At 39.0% G+C, this 18,650-nt stretch overlaps 1 protein-coding gene and 1 long non-coding RNA gene across 4 annotated transcripts in view; one reads left to right on the forward strand and one right to left on the reverse strand.

Moving 5' to 3' along the window:
• Positions 1-15,991, reverse strand: part of LOC137461667 (uncharacterized) — a 34,687-nt gene extending 18,696 nt beyond the window's left edge. The window contains exon 1 of the long non-coding RNA XR_010993452.1: positions 15,197-15,991. This is a non-coding gene — a long non-coding RNA (uncharacterized lncRNA). The remainder of the gene's footprint in view (positions 1-15,196) is intronic.
• Positions 15,992-16,780: 789 nt separating this feature from the next.
• The window catches only part of ARMC3 (armadillo repeat containing 3), a 63,039-nt gene continuing 61,169 nt past the window's right edge, over positions 16,781-18,650 (forward strand). For all 3 annotated transcript variants that reach the window (XM_068171370.1, XM_068171362.1, XM_068171377.1), the window contains exon 1: positions 16,781-16,989. The gene's annotated coding sequence lies outside the window, so the exon portion shown is untranslated. The remainder of the gene's footprint in view (positions 16,990-18,650) is intronic.

Consider the following 18,650-nt stretch of genomic DNA (forward strand, 5'->3'; position numbering starts at 1 on the left):
CTCAGGGTGTGAAGCTACCAAAGCTGCGTAACCCACGCCGCAGCACTCAGCACTACCAGGGTGGCAGATGCCATTCCCCTGGAGTGCCCACTCATGTGGCGGCCACCCGGCCTCACACGGGCAGTGCTGGCCGGCGCAGCTCGTCTGCTTGAGGTCGTGGCAGGTAGCTGCCACAAATGATTCCTAATTTAGTGTGGAAATAGCCTTCCAAAATGTTCAAAGTTACAAAAAAGTATGTTTGTCTGGATTGGTTTCAGACAAACCAGATAGGATTCAGACTGGAATCACTGGGAATATGATCTGATTAACAACTTGCTTAGTACTTGAAGATTAAGCTTCATAAAGCTATCTGCAAATCAAGAAAATGCAGTTAGATAAAATTAGAACAACCTAGTAATCATTACTGACACTACAACAGTTGTCTTTGCCTATCGCTTTCCATAATTATAAATAGTTTTCTACTGGATGATCCTCATGTCTCATACAAGGCCCAGAACATAAACACGTTCTAATTTACCTATGACATTACTTAGATAAAAAATATAATGCATTACATTTTAATATTTGGTCTAGATACATAAAAATCTTTCTTTTGCTTGTGAGGTGAATATTACAGCTATTGACTTATAATTATTCTTGGGACCAGATATATTTTGTTGGAACAAACTATGGTGTGCAAAAATGATAGATGAAGACTTAAAAAAAAAAGCCAAAGTGAGTGTGGTTTATAGTAAGATTTTTTCAGGCTATCTAAGAAAAAGAATTGGTAATTAAAGACTTGTCTTCTTCATAACAGCTATAATAGTCCTTAAAGCCACCTGTTTAGACTTCAGCTGTAGGCCATTACACACCTGTGACCTTCTCCCACCAGCAGTTGAAGAACTTTCATATTGAATCTTTACCTAATGGCAATTGTGTGTTCAAAAAAAAAAAAACAAAACCCAAAAAAAAAAAAAAACACCAAAAACAAACACCAACAAAAGCAACCAAGCAACCAAGCAACCAAACAAAAACCCCCACCCCTGTACACAGAATTCTGGAATGAAGCACTGCCCCACTTCCACCTGTTCTTTCAGGCTAGAAGGGTCTCAGAAATCCAGGAAGTCCTTCCATCAGTGTTATTCTACAGAGGGAAAAATTCATGGTGTGTGATCTCATTAAATGCCTAGGGCTGTGTCGAGGCACTGGATTGGTACGTCTGCACACAGATTAATTTTCAAACCCATCTCCAGAAATCCTTCTCATCCTTGCCTCCCAAGTCCCAGTGCAGAGGCTTGGTCTGCTTCAGTTCCATTTTAGATGCCAAGAAGAATTGAATGTTTTGCTACAAAATCCAGGCTACAACTGCATCTCTATTAGTGCTGTGTTTTGAGGCAATGCAATTCCTGCACACTGGTGCAATTCACAGAACAGTGTTTATGCTAACTGGGTTTCCTTTCAGGGATGTCTAACCTGGTAGTGGTGCTCCATATGGCCACCAGTTTCACTTCAGCCCTGCTGGGGACACATGAGACTGTAACAGTTCTTGCTGCTCCAGAGCACCATGACATTGCAGTGAGTCAGTTCCATCAAAAGTGTGTGTTTGATGCGGATCTCCTAGCTGCCCCACTCTTTGATTTGCACCACAGAGGAGTCTCAGAGAGCCCAAACTGGATTCCTTGTAGGTGAAACTAAACTAGAAAGTGTACCTCAGTTTCACCTGGGGCATTGCAGCTATTAATGGACATTCAGTGTATAAGGTCAGATGAGATCCAGTTTGAAATACACCCTCTGAAACACATAGAGTGTGGTCCTCAGCACCAGCTACTTCCCTCCGCAGGCCTGCTTTTCTTGCAGCACACAATCTGCTAACTTAGAGAGTTTCAGCCTCAGAGAGTTTCAGACCGCATCTGTGGTCATGATGATTATGGGGGTTTGGCAGCCCGACTTCAAACAGCTGCACACTAAAACCCCTGGACTGCACGTAATGTAGATGTACAGGTCTCAGAACTGTTCTGCTCAAAAACTCTGCCTTTTATTGCACCAAATTACTGGCTAATGTGGACACAGTAGAGAGCTCTTTGCCATTAGACAGTAGCCTCTGTCATGCAAACCAGAGGACAGGTATTTTAGACCTGTGAAAAAATATATGCCGCGTTATCACAATTGTTACACCTGAACACTTGTGCTCATCTCTCTGTTGCTTTAACTTTATGGCACTACAGACAGTAGGGTTGCAAGCAGGGAGAGGTGGGACACCTGCCATCACAGAGTCCCTGAATCAGGTTGAGGACATTGGTTTTCATATCTCTGCTTAGCTAAGACTAAAATTCCATCATGCAGCTTTTATTGATGGTTTATTTAAATCCTGCAAATGCAGTTTTATTTTATTAATGTACTGTATATCAGATTAAATTTTGAGTGGGTTTTTTTTTAGCTTGGTATATCACCTAGAATTAAAAGTAGAGTCACTGAAATATAAATAAATACATAAGTGAACTCAAATCCACCATAATTCTGCTGGTCTAATTCTGATTTTATGCTATCATTAATCAGAACTAAAACAACTGAAAAAAAAATACAGAGTGATATACTTCCAGAGCTGGTACTAGTGCACCTCACAGAATCAGAAGCACACCTAGCAGCACAGCAACTTCTGCTGTTGTAGATTGCAAATACTAAATGAAGAAAGAAATCGTGATGGAGCCTAGAATTAATCTGATGCAAAGCCCAAGAGAGATCCTCCATGATACTTGTCAAAAGGGAACACGAATGATTCAACCAAGTATTACTGGTCAGGAATTAAAAAGTGGAAATGAAGGTTTTTACATACCTCTGACTTCTGCCTTGTGATTTCAGTCTGCAATACAATTGACATACAAAAGAAAATAAATTATGACAGAACTACAGACAAAGACCAAGGCTGCTTTAGATTAAGTTACATCAGGGATCTGCACCATCTGTGTTGTATTGAAAAAGAGCAATATTTTAAGGCACGTTTATTTCAATATACTAAGCATCTTAAAAGCTCACATAGTCCTTTAAAATATATATTGAAATTAAAGTCAAAGTCCAGCAGTGGAAACTGAGGGTCCTCAGCACCTTTCAAGAGACATTCAACAATTTCACAATAGCACTGTAAATGGAAAACAAGCCTAATATATATGATTCTTGCCTGAATCCTGTAAAAATAAACACCATTAGTTATACTGTGCTACTCACATATTTTACATTCATATCCTCATATCTGGAGAATAATCTCCAGTCATAATATTTACAGATAAAGTTGTTATACCATTTTATGGAGAATTTTATAAAACAAGATATTTGTTTCTTTTCTAGTCATGGATGGACCAACTGAATTTTCATACACTAGACTTTAGATACTGGATTTAAAATAAATACAGCTTTTTTTTTTTTTCACTGGAGATAAAATTCACTGTTTTTGTTGGTTTATATAACTTTTCTCTTATTACTCAGACTTCACAATGTCCTTGCATTGTATGTCTTGGTGAATTCCCTATCTTCAGGTTTTGTTGGCAGAAAAACAATTGATGAATCACCACATATTATCCTTGAGCACTGCAGTTACAGTTTCCTTTAGACAATTTAGGCAACTCACCCATGCTAGGACAACTCTCAGCTGTCTTTTTAAATGAGTTATCCAACATCATGATAGATATAAAAGGGCCCTAATGGGATCTGGGGCTTTTTTAATGGTTCTCAGAAACTAGGGTTACAAAGATGACTTCTCTGCAGCTTCCCTCTGTCCAGGCTCTGGCTGTCAGTGCAGCAGCAGTGCTGATGCCATAGTAGCTGCATGAGCAGCAGCACAGCCTCCTGGCTCACAGAACAGAGTGGGCCCCTCTATTTGACACTCATGTCCAGTTTTGGCAACCATAGTACAAGAATAACACAGGCATACTGAACCAAGTCCTGCAGACAAATGTTTAAGGGACCAGAACACCAAGATGTTTAAGGGACCAGAAACACAACATACAAGAAAAAGCTGAGTCTCTGGGTTTGTTCAGTCTGAAGGAGAGATGACTATGTGGGAATCCAGTTTCTGCTTTCAACTGCCTAACTGGGTTTACAGGAAAGATGAAACCAGACTCTTCTCAGAGCTGCACAAGGAAAATACAACAGTCAATTTGCAATAAAGGGAATTCTGAGTGAATACAGAAAAAAATTCCTCTGTGAGAGTACTAAAGGACAGGAACAGGTTGCTCAGAAAGAGCAGGAATCCATCCCTGAAGATACTCAGACTTCAGCAGGACTACCCACAGTAACCTAAAAGCCGATTCTGCTTTGAGCATGGAGTTGTATGTGGTGACCTCCAATAGTCCTTTCCAACTAAATTCTAAGCCTATGTGCATGGCTTGCTACTCCTACCACAGTAATACTTCGCATATCTAGCTTCTATATCTGCATCTATAGACTAAATCTGTCATCTAGATCCTCATAATCCTCCATCCTGATTAATTCAAAACTGCTGCTTTCAGGCCATCTGTTATACATATTCCTTCCTGCCCCCCCTTCCATTGAGTATAGACAAGATACAGTGGTTATGGTATTCCCTGACCAGAATTCTGACATTACTGCATTTTTGTGTCTCATCACAGCATTGCTTATCTCTCCCCCACAGCACAGCAGATTTGCTTGCCCATTTGTCAGATTCTGCCACTAGGTTCTGCCTGTGCTGGCAGATCTGCATGGCAAATCGTAGGCTATGACCAGTCCACTGAACTGGTGCATGAATGCCTCCCTGCCTTCCACATTCTTCTGCACAGAGTTCAATTATTGAGATTTTTTAAAGAAGCTGCCAGATGATGCATAACTGGAAGGGTCGCAGTGTTTGTCAGTAGCTTTCTTTAAAATTATGTGATACAGATTAGAAGATTAAGGAATATGCAGAATATGCTATGTCAGAAATTACATTCAATTAAATAATTACATGGGTCTAGATAACAATATAAATAATTCCAGCAGTTTTTCAAAGTATATGAGTTCCCACAGATATGGGACATTTTTGGCAAGAGTCTAGGTAACAACAATAAAAATGCTGCTAAGTCTCTTAATTAATCTAAGCTTATTTTCAGTCCAGTATTCTTCAGGCATTTTGATGGTTGTGTTTTTGGAGAAGACTGGAGGATGTTGTGGTCTATATAAATGCATAATTCTGCAAAATAAAATCCATCACAAAGGTCTGATTCACTACTTGTACACAGGCACCTGGTGATCTCTAAGATGTCCTAGTTTCTTGCAAACCCACCATGGCCTCTGTCTGGGCACTACAGAGAAAGAACTAATCATACATTACATTTGGCAGCTACCTGAGGATTCCTGAGATCCTCTGGGATGTCTGAAAAGATATGGAGTACCTCCAAATACAGGCAACTAAATTGGAGGCCCTAGTCCCCAGTTTGTATGTAACTTGTAAATTAATAGAATAACCAAGGAAATAATTCAAAAAATACACTGAAATTATTAAAAGAAAATTGCAAGGATTCCAATGGAAAAAAAAAATCACCATCAGGTATTCCATTTCAAATGTTGGGTGTATCAGTTCTTGGCATGCTGGAATGGAAAGTGCTTTCAGTGCTGGTAAGTCTGGTCCCTGCAGTCACTGGCACAACCTATAATCCTCTCCAGACCCCAAGAGTTTTGTCCTTGAGCACATATCACCGGCTCTGCCAACTAACAGCCAAACCTGGTAATCAGTTATAACCCCTAGATATTTGTGATAAAAATATGCATTATCTTTTCCTGCAAAGATCTACATTTTGTTTGTTTCTCACACTCTTTCCATTCTATTGGAGTGTGTTTAGACCATGATTTTAAAGAAGTGTCAAGCTAGTTATCAAGTTGCAAATTATGGAATCATACTTGCTCCAATTATCTGACTATAATGTTATTAGAGAAAGTAGAAGTACTTTCTAGACAACAGCCCTGTATTTTTCATGTCTTTCAGATAAAAACTACAAATAATGATATCACCTTTTGTACTGCCTCTGTCCATTTTGGACAGACAATTACCTGTCTAAAAACTGATGTTTGGTTTATATTATTCCATATAAAAAGAGAATAAATAAATTCAGATCAGATCAACACAGAAAAACAAAATCCTCATTTTCAAAGAGGTCTGACAAACAACAGCTTCTGTAAGGGAAGATTAGTAATGCAACTAATAAATTAGGATTTTACTGAACTCTTTACCTAATGGGAAGTTAGAAATGTTTGTGGCTGGACCTCAAACTACACAGTCAACAGAGGTCAAACCTACTGACTGGAACTGAGACGTGGATTTGATTCTCTTCACAAAGGAAGGGAGCGAACTTCCCATATTTTTGGTCATCTTTTTCCTTGAAACTCTTCATTGGAAAGTTCAAAATAATGTAGAGGAGGAGGACGACAAACTTAATGTTTTGACAAAATGAAGGTAGTGTTCATCAAAACTATAGAAAGCCTTGTCTACCAGACAACTATGAAGTCCTAGACCATAAATAACTGCATAACTCTGTGAATATAATTACAAGAAAAATCTTTAATAATACTGTTTACATTGGTCAAAATATTTGCATATTAAATCCACCAAAATACCTCCAAATGCATCCACACAATCATTATTCAGCACCATATATTAATTACAGATTGAACTTGACAGCTATGACCAGTTTCATAAAAGCATTCTGACATGAAGTGTAACCTCTCATTTTACTTATAGTAAAAGATGCTTTTCTGGATTTAGGTGACTTGTTATAAGAGTCTCTATCTTTTTTTTTTGGGATATAATTACCATATTCTCTCTGTCCTTAACAAGAAATTGAAAATATGTGATGGTGTTCACTTTCTTGCTGTATGTTGCTTCTGGCATAATAAACCCAATGTGGTTACAGCCTTCTATCTCTTTTATCTAAAAGATGTGAATGAATGTACAAGATGCTAGTCTGTGGTAATCACATCCATTACATAACTGAATTTAGACTTCAGACCTGCCAAGTATTTCACACAGCTTGCAGGGCTCCCACAGTTGGCTCCTGCCTGGCCTTCTCTTGCAGCTGGACACACACATGTATTCAGCACTTACACAGATCCTTTGATTTGGTCCATGAGATCATGGAACAGGAATGAAGCTGTCGCAAGCCCATGCCATCTTAATGGAGCCTTCTGCTCGCAGAGGTCCTGCTAGGGGATGTGCTCTCAGGGTGCTGCCCAGTTTCCCGGCTGCATGTTAGCACATCACTCAGCGCTCCCTCTGTCCCCTGGCCTCACACAGCATTCTCACAGGTACTGAAATAAATAGGACAGAAAGCACAGATACCTGATACTATGCAATGAACAGAACTTGCAGTTTATTATTAAGTAGACAGTGCAATAAATCCCTCTGTATTATATTTAGCAATGGTATAATTTGTGTCATTCAGGAAAGTGATCTGGATAGTTTTGTAAAACCCCACGGCTTTGAATAAATCACTTCCAGAGTGAAGTATTTGACTGATGAGACACTAACTGTCCTACAGCGAGAAAATTATTCAGGCTGGGAAGATGACAGGTTCAGAGCCCGAAAAACAATACGCCATAGAGAGGCTGGAAAGAACAACATGTACAAAAGACCAAAGGGCAATTGTCACTATCCCTGAGTAATGACCATAACAACAGGTGCTAAAACATACAATACAACTATATAGTACTAGCCAATTCCAAACTGGCAGAAAGCTGAATAGCCAAGTGAAACCCTTTTATAAGCAAGAGAGTCTCATTAGCACATTGAAAGGGACAAATAAAAATGACTAGGTATTGTTTGCAATACCCATTACAGTCGCCTGCAATGTGAAAGAACTTCCTGTTTTCTACTTATATTTGATCGCCCTATGCCATATCTAATATAATGGTTGCCAAGTGGAAAATAAGTAGAATCTGTTGTTAAAATTGTCTGTGGCCTTGCAATGGTTATATTTTCCCCCATCTTTCTTTCCAATGAGATCTCTGTCTTACCAAATACAATATATAACTATTCCAATTTTCCTTCTCGCGGATGTTTATCCTTTCTTATCTAGCCTGCCAGTCATATCTTATTATAATTTACAGAAATCTGAAATACACTGTTCTGATAAACCTGTCAGAATAATAACAGAAACACATACAGTTAATCATTGTGATAGGGTTTTCATGTTATTCTGGGAAAGACAGAACTGAATATTATGAATATTGCTAAATATAATTTATATGAATATATAAATCCATACCAGTGGTTTCAATTTTCTAATAAATTTGAAATTTTATTAGATACTAATTGCTAATAAGCATGATTCATTATGACTTACTATGCACAGATTTACCATTTGTGACAGTGAAGTAAGACAGCAGACATGGGCACAGAGTATTCCTGAAAATTTAAAAAAAAGTTGCAGCTATCTATAAGTCTGCCTAATATAAAATACTTGTTCTAAAGAATGTCAGTATGTCTGTATTGGTCTTCAGTAACTACGTTACTCTCAGCCTTTTTTTAAATATAGAATGCAACCAGGCTGAAGTAGCTAGAGATAAGGATTGGCATCAAGCTGTCATTTCGGGAAATATTGCATCTAGATTCTTCAGGTCCAGTCAGGGAGACCTGAAGGGAGATTTATCTTTTCCCATAAATTGCTAATGACTTCAACATTGAATCCACGAGTTCAGAGAACAGAAAATATAAACCCCAGAGAATGACTTTTTTTGTTTGAAAGGCACATTAGCTGTAATCCTAAGCATATGACCCTGCCCCCTGCACAAATATAGGAAAATCCAACAGAACAAGCAAAACCATTCTTTGATTTATTTCTCTGACTGTTCATGCTCCAGCTTTGTCATCAAGCAATCCATTTCAGCCTCCTCTGTGCACCTTGCATGTTTTCTCATTTTGCTGTTTTTCACTGCAGCTCTTCTTGCTGCTACTGCCTCCTAAGCCACACACAAATAGATTTAGTCATGAGCATTTAATGGCAAAGGCCTTTGAAAATGATAGAACTAATTTTTTTTGTATAGTTGATAGCTTGCAGCACCAAACAAAACACAATCATTAAACGGTTCAATGGACTAAGATCAAAGGGAAACACCTGTAAGCAAAATCCTCTATTATCCTTTCACTGTCGAAAGTAATTGTTGCTAATTGAACAAGTTTGTTTAATTGTAATATAGCTCAAGAGATCATATCCTGAGCTGCTGGAAATAGATCTCCTTCTGCTGAAGTCAGCTCTGCTAATCTGTAGCAACTGAGGAACTGTCACAAGGAAACAGTTAACCCATTGCTTAACTGCATGGGCTGCATGACCAGCTACTGCAACCAAAAATGTCTCAAAAGTTGGGCTGAACAAGAAAAAGTGGTCACATTAATCTTTACCTAATTTGATGTGGGAAGCTATTAAATACACACACAGTAGACAAAAAAATGTCCAATAGAATTTTATGAAGGCCAAATTTAAAATATGCCAGCAAATCTGCAAGCAGACACCAGCCACCATTTTGTAAATGCTTTTAAAATCTGATTTCCCTTTGCAAGCAAGCAAGCAAATTTCTCTCCTACCTGCTCAGTTTAACACACCACCACAATAAATCACCAAGCAATGAAAAGCAGTGCTAGTGTACAGATTTAAACCTTTAGAAAGCAAATAATCATAAATCCAACACATCTTCAAATTTGTCATCTTTATAAAAACAGCTTAAAAAAAAAAAAAAAGGAATGCTTCTTAATACCCTGTTTTGCCTGTTTTGAGCATGAGCAGCTTCATGTGTCTTGTGTCAGGAACTAAAACCCATGAACTCTCTGGCTTGCATCCTTCCCCTTCTCACTCCTGCTTTAATTCTGCAAGACAGTGCCTGAATGTGACTGGTGAAAAGAACAAGATCCTGGGGTACCACAAAGACAGACCTTATTCCATCTGGGTACATCATTTGTGTATCTCACTAATCATAAGGTAGGGAACAAAACACAATTATATATCTAAAAGCCTTTTTCAATGCCATTACTCTCTGCATTGGAAACCATATCCTCAAGCCTGAACTTCCCAAGTTCTTTGAAAAGTTTCTGCTCTGCTCTACAAATGAGCCATGTAAGGCAACTGACTTTGAATTATTGCTGTTCTGGACAACAGTGATTTTGAAAACCACACAGCGTTTAGTCCTAGTCCCATTTAAGTATAGCAAAAGGTGCATTAGTACATATCTACTGAGAAATTAGGAATGGGCAAGTACAAAAACTGCAATTCTTCTCGAGTCAAAGGGAGTGCCAGATCCAATGACACCTAACTGAACACAGGAAAAGCAGAAAACAAAGGAGGGCTGTGTTGCAAGAAATGTTAGTTAGCATCTTATTCAATATCCGAAATGAAATGTAGCTCTGAAACAATTCTGTGCAAAAATCCTACCAAAACTCCTGAACGCACCCTGACAAACACCTCAAATGGCTGTGCTGATGACCAATTTCTTAAGATACAGAAATATGGAGCATTTTGGTAGGCTGAAAATATGCCAAGGTAATTTTCAACACAAATAATGCCAAACCAAGAACTGGATAGTAATCAACACGGGAAATGTGTGAAATTCAAAATAATTTCAAGTAAAAACGAGTCTCATGCCACTGACTAAAGCACAGCTTATCGTGCTTTTTGGGCTCCTCTTCCACTTTGTCTAGCATTTTTTGGGAACGAAAATACAAGAAGAACTTGGCTGATCTAAATCTATATCTAGATCTAATTGAAAATGTGAATGACACTATTCTAACAGTAAGGCCTGGCTCTGCAACCAGGTTCACAGCAGTATTGGCTCCTTCTAATTACCCATTCGTTAAGCAGTTGGCCAGCAAGATGCTGGGCTCTCATACTGGTGGGAGTCTGGCAAAAGCACTCCAAAACAAGTGTTTGTAGGATGTGGGAACAAATAGGTGCACTGAATCTTACAAAAGTTCCACTAACTGAATGTGATGGGAAAAGGGAAGAAAGCAGCTTGAAGATACTTAGATATTCCTAAATACAGTATCTGACTTTTTGCAATAGTAGCAGTCTGTTGATAGACTCTCACAACTTAACATCAGAAAGGACAACAGAGAGATATATCCTAGGTAAAAGTAAAGAATGTAATAATTAATGATTAAAAGTAAAATATAGATTGACAAAATATTTTAAATAATATTGGGTTCATTTCTGAACCCATTTTCTAGACATAAAGGGAATTTCCAGTTTAAAAAAAAAAACAACACAACAGGACTTTCATCCAAACTAGTATCTTTCTCAGGAAAATTTATTTTTATGACTCATGTGCATAACCTCAAGCTTTAAAATGTTTCTTTCTTTTCTGTTTTCTGAATTAAAAAAACCAAACCCTATACAGGGGATTTTTTCCCTCTCAGAGGCAGTGATATTTTGCTTTAAGACTTTAAAAGTTGCACAGTAAGAAAAAGTAAAATGCAACTGTAATTGTGTACTCAGTACTGTTTTTTGAGTTGAGAGAGTTATGTAAATTACAGAGTAGATTAATGAAGAGGAACTGAAGAAAAGTGAAAAAATTGCTCAATTTCCCCTATGAATCTGAAAGAAACACAGGGAGAAAAAGAAAGGGACCAAACCCTCAAATTCTGAGAATTCTATAATTAAAAGAGCAAAGACTTTGATAATGAATAATTTTCATTCTGAATGCTGCAGTATTGAATCAACTTTAAATATTCATTAAACTATCTTCGATATTTTGTGACTCTAACATTCAAATGCATGATAAAAACAGAAAACAACACAGCCTTGCTGAAACACAGCCTTTGGCAATACTTCAGAGGATCAGTGATGCTACAAGAATGGAAACAATGCAGCACAATTTGTCCTGAGGACACTACAGAATATTTCATCTTTGAATAATGAAGCTGTACATTGAAATTTGGGCAAGAAAAGTCTTGGGCTTTTTAAACATAATCAGTGTATTTCTTCACTGGCACAGGAGATTGTGGTCTCTGAGAACACCTGATACCAAACAATCTGTCCAGGATGACTCTTAACAGTGTCCCTGAGAACTGATTCAGTTTAGCCCTTAAAAGGATCTATGTCTTGGGAAAACAAGTTTTAAAATATATTTGCTAAGAGATGTGAAAATATTTAGGCAGAATTATCTGATCTGTGTTAGATATAAGGTCAACAATTTCTTTAGTTTCTTCCCCTCCTTCAGCAATTCTTTGCAGTCATCCTTCAGCTTTTCTGATAATATCTACAGTTTTCAAATACCACTTTAGATAAAAACCATACTTGTACATGTTCATTTATATTAGCTTACAGTGGTCACTCCTAACCTACTTTCACAAAAAAATATTAGTCATGGTGACTCTCATTTTCTTGGGATACATATGCCCTAAGAAATAAGGGTGCCACATATTGATTTCCCAGGTACCACTCAAGCATCTCCTTCCTGATTTTGTAATGTTTATGTGCTGCAGCAACAAGTTTTGAGGACCATAATGAATTTCGTCCCAAAACACTGTGTATGATGAGACCTTCAGAAGTCCCCAGTTTCATTGGCAGAAATTCACCTACAGAAAGACTAAAGTATTTGGTCATTCCTGTTAAATAACTAAATTGGTTTAATTTTATGCAGTTTATTCAAGATTACACAGAAAGTTCTGTGGTCACAACTCCTGGCTTAACACTTTCACTGGTGGACCACCTGTCCCTCTCTAAGAGTCTCAAACTATTAAGTACACACATACACATGCACTGATGTAACATAGCATGACCAGCACTAGGTACAAGGTGTGGCTGCAGGTCATCAGTTTCTAGGTGATAGTGCTATGCTATTTGCTAAAGGTTATAATTCATGAATTTAATTTTATTGTTTTATAGAAACAATATACATTGGGGGAACATTTTTCAATACTCCCATACCATACACTTGTTCAGGCAGGGTGCCTATGAAAAATGAAGATTTACAAATCTCACTTGCAAATTGAAAGAAGGAAAGGCTTGTTCTCCGTTTTGATTTCTTTTTTTTTTTCCCTAGAGAAAGAGGTCCATTTACATTGATATTGAGTAATTTAATGTGTGAAGTAATACAGAAAACTGAAATGCCAAGATGATGTGTTGTAAATTCATCACTCCTTAAGCCAGCTGCTTCTTGTCAGAAAAGGAAAGTTCCTTTTAAGTGTCTTTTGAGACTGATATAAAACATGTTATATGACAAGACTGTTTGTACTGTATGTCATCAGGTATTTCTAAAAGCATAAATTATTATTTTTTTTAATGGAAAAAAAGAATTATTTCATGCAAGCATTGCAGCAAATAGTAATTCTACTTCTGATGTTTCAGGAAATGAGAAATTACTCCCCCAGTGGCACTTCCAGTAAAAGCAGAAAGATAATTTCAAACACTTCAACATGCAAATTTCCAACACTTAAATTCAACAAGTACTTTGATTTGGCAGTAGCTTATTCATTTAAATCCCTTTTGAAATTAAATATTTTAAATGTTTTAAAATGTTGTTCCCCAATATTTTTTCAAATATGTTTCTAATTCATACTTGAGAGGTGTTTTTTTTCAGAACCTTTAAATTAACCAAACTGATTGGCCCTGTCCCTTCATAGGACAGCACACAAATTCTGTAATGGCTTTATCAAAAGTTTAGTCACAAAATTTCATTAAAATGTGTAGTTAATAAAGCTCTTGTAGTTATAAGTCCTTTTTCACTCTATTAGGTATTGACTCTCTAGGAAGTTCTTCTATTTCATAATCTCCTATCTTTAATACGATATGTATTATTTTGGTTTGTATATTTTTTAGCATTAGCATAAATTATATTTCAATAAAATATTGAGTTCAAGAAGTGTTTGGACAATGCTTTTATGCCCATGCTGTTATTCTTGGGGCTTCTTGAGCAGGGCCAAGAGTTAGACTCAATAATCCTTGTGAATCCCCTCCAACTCAGAATATTCTGTTATTCTGTGGATTTTGTAATTTCTGACTCTTTTTCTGTTGTGAGTTTTCATGGCATCTTATAGCTGGTCTCATTTGTTCTCTCCCTTTGCTTCCTTATTAGTAAGTTGTTACTCAATGACACATTCAGAAAATTTTCACAAAATTAAAAGATATTTTTCTTGATATATTTGTATAATTTTGCCAAAACACAGGTAAAAACACTGCAATTATATGTCTGGCACACAGTGTTTGATTGCCACTTCTCATGGCAAACACAGATGAAAGTAAAAACACCCAGTCTCCATTCTATCCCTGCAGGCTCAACTTCCTCCTGGTCATCTGCTGTTGTCCATCTTCCTTTCTGTTTCACAAAACAGACTCACACTCCTCACAAAATTTTTGAAAAATCCTGGCTACGAGTCTGAGAGTACCTGTGCATTTCCTACCTGTAGAAGACACTTTAGTCTTCAAGGACAACTGAGCCCATGGTTCCATGTGAGTATTGAAATGCAGGGTGAACATGCACCTGATTACCACGTCCCTCTTCTTTCACAGGGACTCTGCATCTGTATCTTTTATGTGATCATTCATTTGAAACACGGAAAATATCTAACCAGCTAGCATTTGGCCAGAATTATGTTTGAAATAGCAATAAGAACTACCATTTTTGATGACAAGAAAAAGACAAGTTTTCCCAGTAATGGATATTGTGTTTAGGAGGGATAAGGAGATTCCAAGCAGCAACTATGTACCAGTGGGCTGCTTGATCACTGTATCTCCACACCCACAGCAAGATGTGGGACAGAATTAGAAAAAGAGAAGTGAGAAAACAACAAATGGCTCAAGATAAAGATTGTGTAATAAATTAAGAAAAAGTTTATAAAAACCCCAATGATCTGCAAAGACTTAGCACCTCCCACCAGCAGGTAAGTGCCCAGCCAGTCCCCAAGCAACAGCTACCTTGGGAAAACCACCCTCCAGCTTTACTGCTGAGCCTAATGTGATTGGGCATAAAATCGCCCCTTGGTCAGTCGGGGTCAGCTCTCCCAGCTGTGTCCCCTTCCCAAACTCCTGCCCACCCCCAGCCTACCCCCTGGCAGGGCAGTGTGAGAAACAGAGGTGGCCTTGACATTGTGCAAGCACTGCTTAGCAAGAGTGCAATTAGCACAGTTTTGGTCACAAACCTACAACGTGGCAACACACAAGCTGCTATGAAGAAAAGTATCTGCAGCCCAGCCATACCCAGCACAGAGTTAAACCCAAATTTTTGCATTTACTATTTACATTCATAGCACCTACCTGTTACTGTGGTGCCTGTTTAGAGAGAAGTACATGAAGAAGTTAGGGAGGCTGGTGACTTGCCTCTACCAAAAGTTTTTGCTTCCTTTCCTGCCAGGGTGAGACTCTACTAACCATTGTAAACCTGAGACATCCATTGGTCAGGCTTGATGGAAAGTCAGTCAGTCGGTCACAAAGTTTGTGAAAACAAAGTGTGAATTCCACTGTCTCCAGAGGTACCAGTCAGTATAAATTGTTCTGGACTTGTCATGGCAGTTGCTTTCCTAGGAAGATGACTATAAACCTCCATAAATTTTCTATAGGAGTTATGATGTTAAAAGTGGAAGGAGATGCCTTCTTATGTGTCTTGCCTATGGCTGAAAATGACCCATTGGCTCTTCTGTTGTGATGATACACATTTGTCATGGTGTGAGGCCAGGACATGTTTCTGCCATAATCTCAACAGAATGATATACCTTATAAAAATAGAACTAAATTTATACTTGCAGTATAACATTGTAAGAAATCTGGGGAGAAAGCAATGATATTTGTGATTAAAAGGAATCACAGGAGAGAGACGGTAGCAGCTGTAATTTCTTTTCCTATTACTGCCTGACTTTGAGGCCCCCAAATGATTATATTTGCCTGTTTTCTGTTACTCCTGCAGCTACTGATAGCAATTATGCTGCATTTCAAGTAGAAAACGTTATTTGATTTCAGAATTCAGCTTAGGATTCCTTCCAAAACAGCCCTGGCTGGCAGAAGAGAACATTGTAATGAATTTTTATTCTGAGGCTAGCAGAATTCTCCACACGGCACAATTCCACAGCTCCTCCACAATTGCTCCATCACCAGCCGAGAGCTGAGCAGAGGAGGTCGCCCCTGGGGCCCCTGCTGTGCCTCTGTGCTGATGTTCTGCCCACGGGGCTCCGACACAGCTCCGCCTGCGCCGTGCTCTACCTCGTGGAGAGGTTTTACCCATTTCTCCTGAAAACTGCTGGCTTCCACTTTTTTCTTTTTTTTTTTCTCATGAATGCTCTGAAAATAAACAATGAAACGGGGTCGAGAAAAATCACGAAAGTAAGGTGTGAACATAGCAACTTGCAATTTTTAGACAGACTGCACACGTTTGTTAATTTTCAGAAATTGTGCCTTTGGGTGAGTTAAGTAGCCTTTTCCTTTAGTCTGCAGAAATAACTGATTCCTTTTGCCATCATTACCCAGCGCCCATCAGCAATAACGACTTGAAGTTTCTCTCAAAGCAGCGTCACCAGCACTTCGGAGTCGGGATAAACTGCGAAGAAATGGATTAAACGCATGTGTCACGGCGAAACGCTTCCCCGAAGGCTTCTGGGAATTCACATGAAACGCTCGAAGCCGTCGCCCACGGACAACCGGGAGAGCGGAGGGAAGGAGGCGCGGGGGCGGCGGGCCCGGCTCCCTCAGGCCCGGCCTCCCTCAGGCGCGGCCGCCGCCGTCTCCCGGCAACGGCGAAACAGCGGCGCGGGCGGCGCTGCGCGATCGCCCCCGGGCGGCGCGGGGGGCGCGGGCGCTGCGCTGCGCTCCTCTCCGCTGGCTGCGGGGCAGGGGCGCGGGGCGGCGGCGGCGCTGAGGGCAGCTGGGCTCGGGCCAGTGAGCACAGATCACCGGGTACGGTCCCCGGGTCGCGGCGGTGCCGGGGCAGCATCGGCGGTATCGGGCGGGCGGTGCGTTACCGGCCGGAGCCCTCGGGCCGTGCCCCACTCCCGGTGGGTCTGGCCCCTCGGCGCTTGCCAGTGAACTGAAGGCCACGTATCTGTAGACCTTCAAAGTAAGTTAAAGTTTTAAAAGAGGGGTTTTCTTTGTTGTTTTTGGTTTTGCTTTGTTTTGTTTTTTCTTTTGCGGTAGTATCCTTCCTAGTACCAGAAGAGAACTTACAGAAAGGATGGAGCAAGACTATTTATGAGGGCACGCAGTGACAGGATAAGGTCAATGCAAGACTAATTGAAAGAGAGAAGGTTTAGATTAGATACTGGGAAAAAAATTCTTGACTGTGAGGGTGGTGAGGCACCGGAACAGGTTGCCGAGGGAAGTTGTGGATGCCCCATCCCTGGAAGTGTTGAAGGCCGGTTTGGATGGGGCTCTGAGCAACCTGGTCTAGTGGAAAGTGTGCCCTGCCCACAGCAGGGGGGGTTGGAACTAGATAATCATCAAGATCGCCTTCCAACAATCATTCTAAGATTCTGTAATTTTTTAAGGCATACATTGAAGTTTCCTCCAACCATAACCAAAAAGCCCACCAAAAATGGACTGTCTGCATGATAAGGGTATCTATCCCTTTAAGAACAGAAGTGGCAATTGCAAGATTTATATTAAAGTTGTGGTGTTTAATAACAGCTGAAGTGTATCAGTATGAACATAAATAAAATTTAAACATGGACAGAGAATATCCTGCACTGAAGGGCTTCTCACACTATTTCATATTAGAAACTGGGGGTTTAGAAGCTGGTGTCAACAATTGGTGGATGCATTCAGCAGATCACTGTACCAGTATTTTTAGATATGAATTGGGAAGCAAGAAACTGAAAAAGAAATTTTATATAAAAATCTAGATAGATGATATGGAAAAAGAAAAATAACAGTTCACTTCAGGTGAGACATGGAATTTCTGTGTGACAGTAACATGAAAGGTATGAAATCTAAAACTCTATGGATTGGAGATGAGAATAAAAAAAAATGATACAGAAGCTTTCTCTGAAAGAACAGTAACAGGTGATTAGGCTATTAGGGGGGAAAACCTCACCTCATTTATTAATATTTCAAAGGTTTTGGGACTTTTGTAGATGAGAATTTCAAAGCAAAATATGGATCAACTGGTAGAGAAGCATTGTCTGTAGTACAGAACTCTTTTAAAGTCTTGGTTATCTGAGATTATCATCTATATGAGATAGTCTGATACTTATGGTAAAGACATCTGCTTTCTATTGGTCATTGACAGTGAGCAAGATCACTTTCACATTTATTGATGGAAGCAACATTTCCTTTTTTGACTTCCTTTCATTTTTGTGATTTTTATCATGTTGCCATTTTCTGATTATCTAATATTCCTCTAACACAATGAATGCCAACATGGGCTTATATGTCCACTGTTGTCCTTAGGTTTGCAAATCTGCTACCTGCATATTTGTCTTAAACTGCAGCAAATGTCTTTTTTTTTTGTCTTTTTTTTTTTTTTTTACTGTAAATGTAATAGAGCCTGGTAAATGAGCAGTTAAAATGAAACAATTGGGCTACCCTTGCAGACATAATCATCAAAATCATGAACGTGATAGTAGCACATCTGAGACGTTTCCCGTGTCGACAAAGTATGAGTACAGTTTTGTACAAGGCAGAAGAGGCTTCATGTGGGATGTTCAGCAGAGGTCATCCATGTTTTCAAAAGGACTTTAAAAACGCTTATGAGGATGATCTTTCTAAAGCAAAAATTCAGAA

The sequence above is a fragment of the Anomalospiza imberbis genome, chromosome 1 (genome assembly GCF_031753505.1).
Source record: "Anomalospiza imberbis isolate Cuckoo-Finch-1a 21T00152 chromosome 1, ASM3175350v1, whole genome shotgun sequence".
Taxonomy (NCBI): Eukaryota; Metazoa; Chordata; class Aves; order Passeriformes; family Viduidae; genus Anomalospiza; species Anomalospiza imberbis.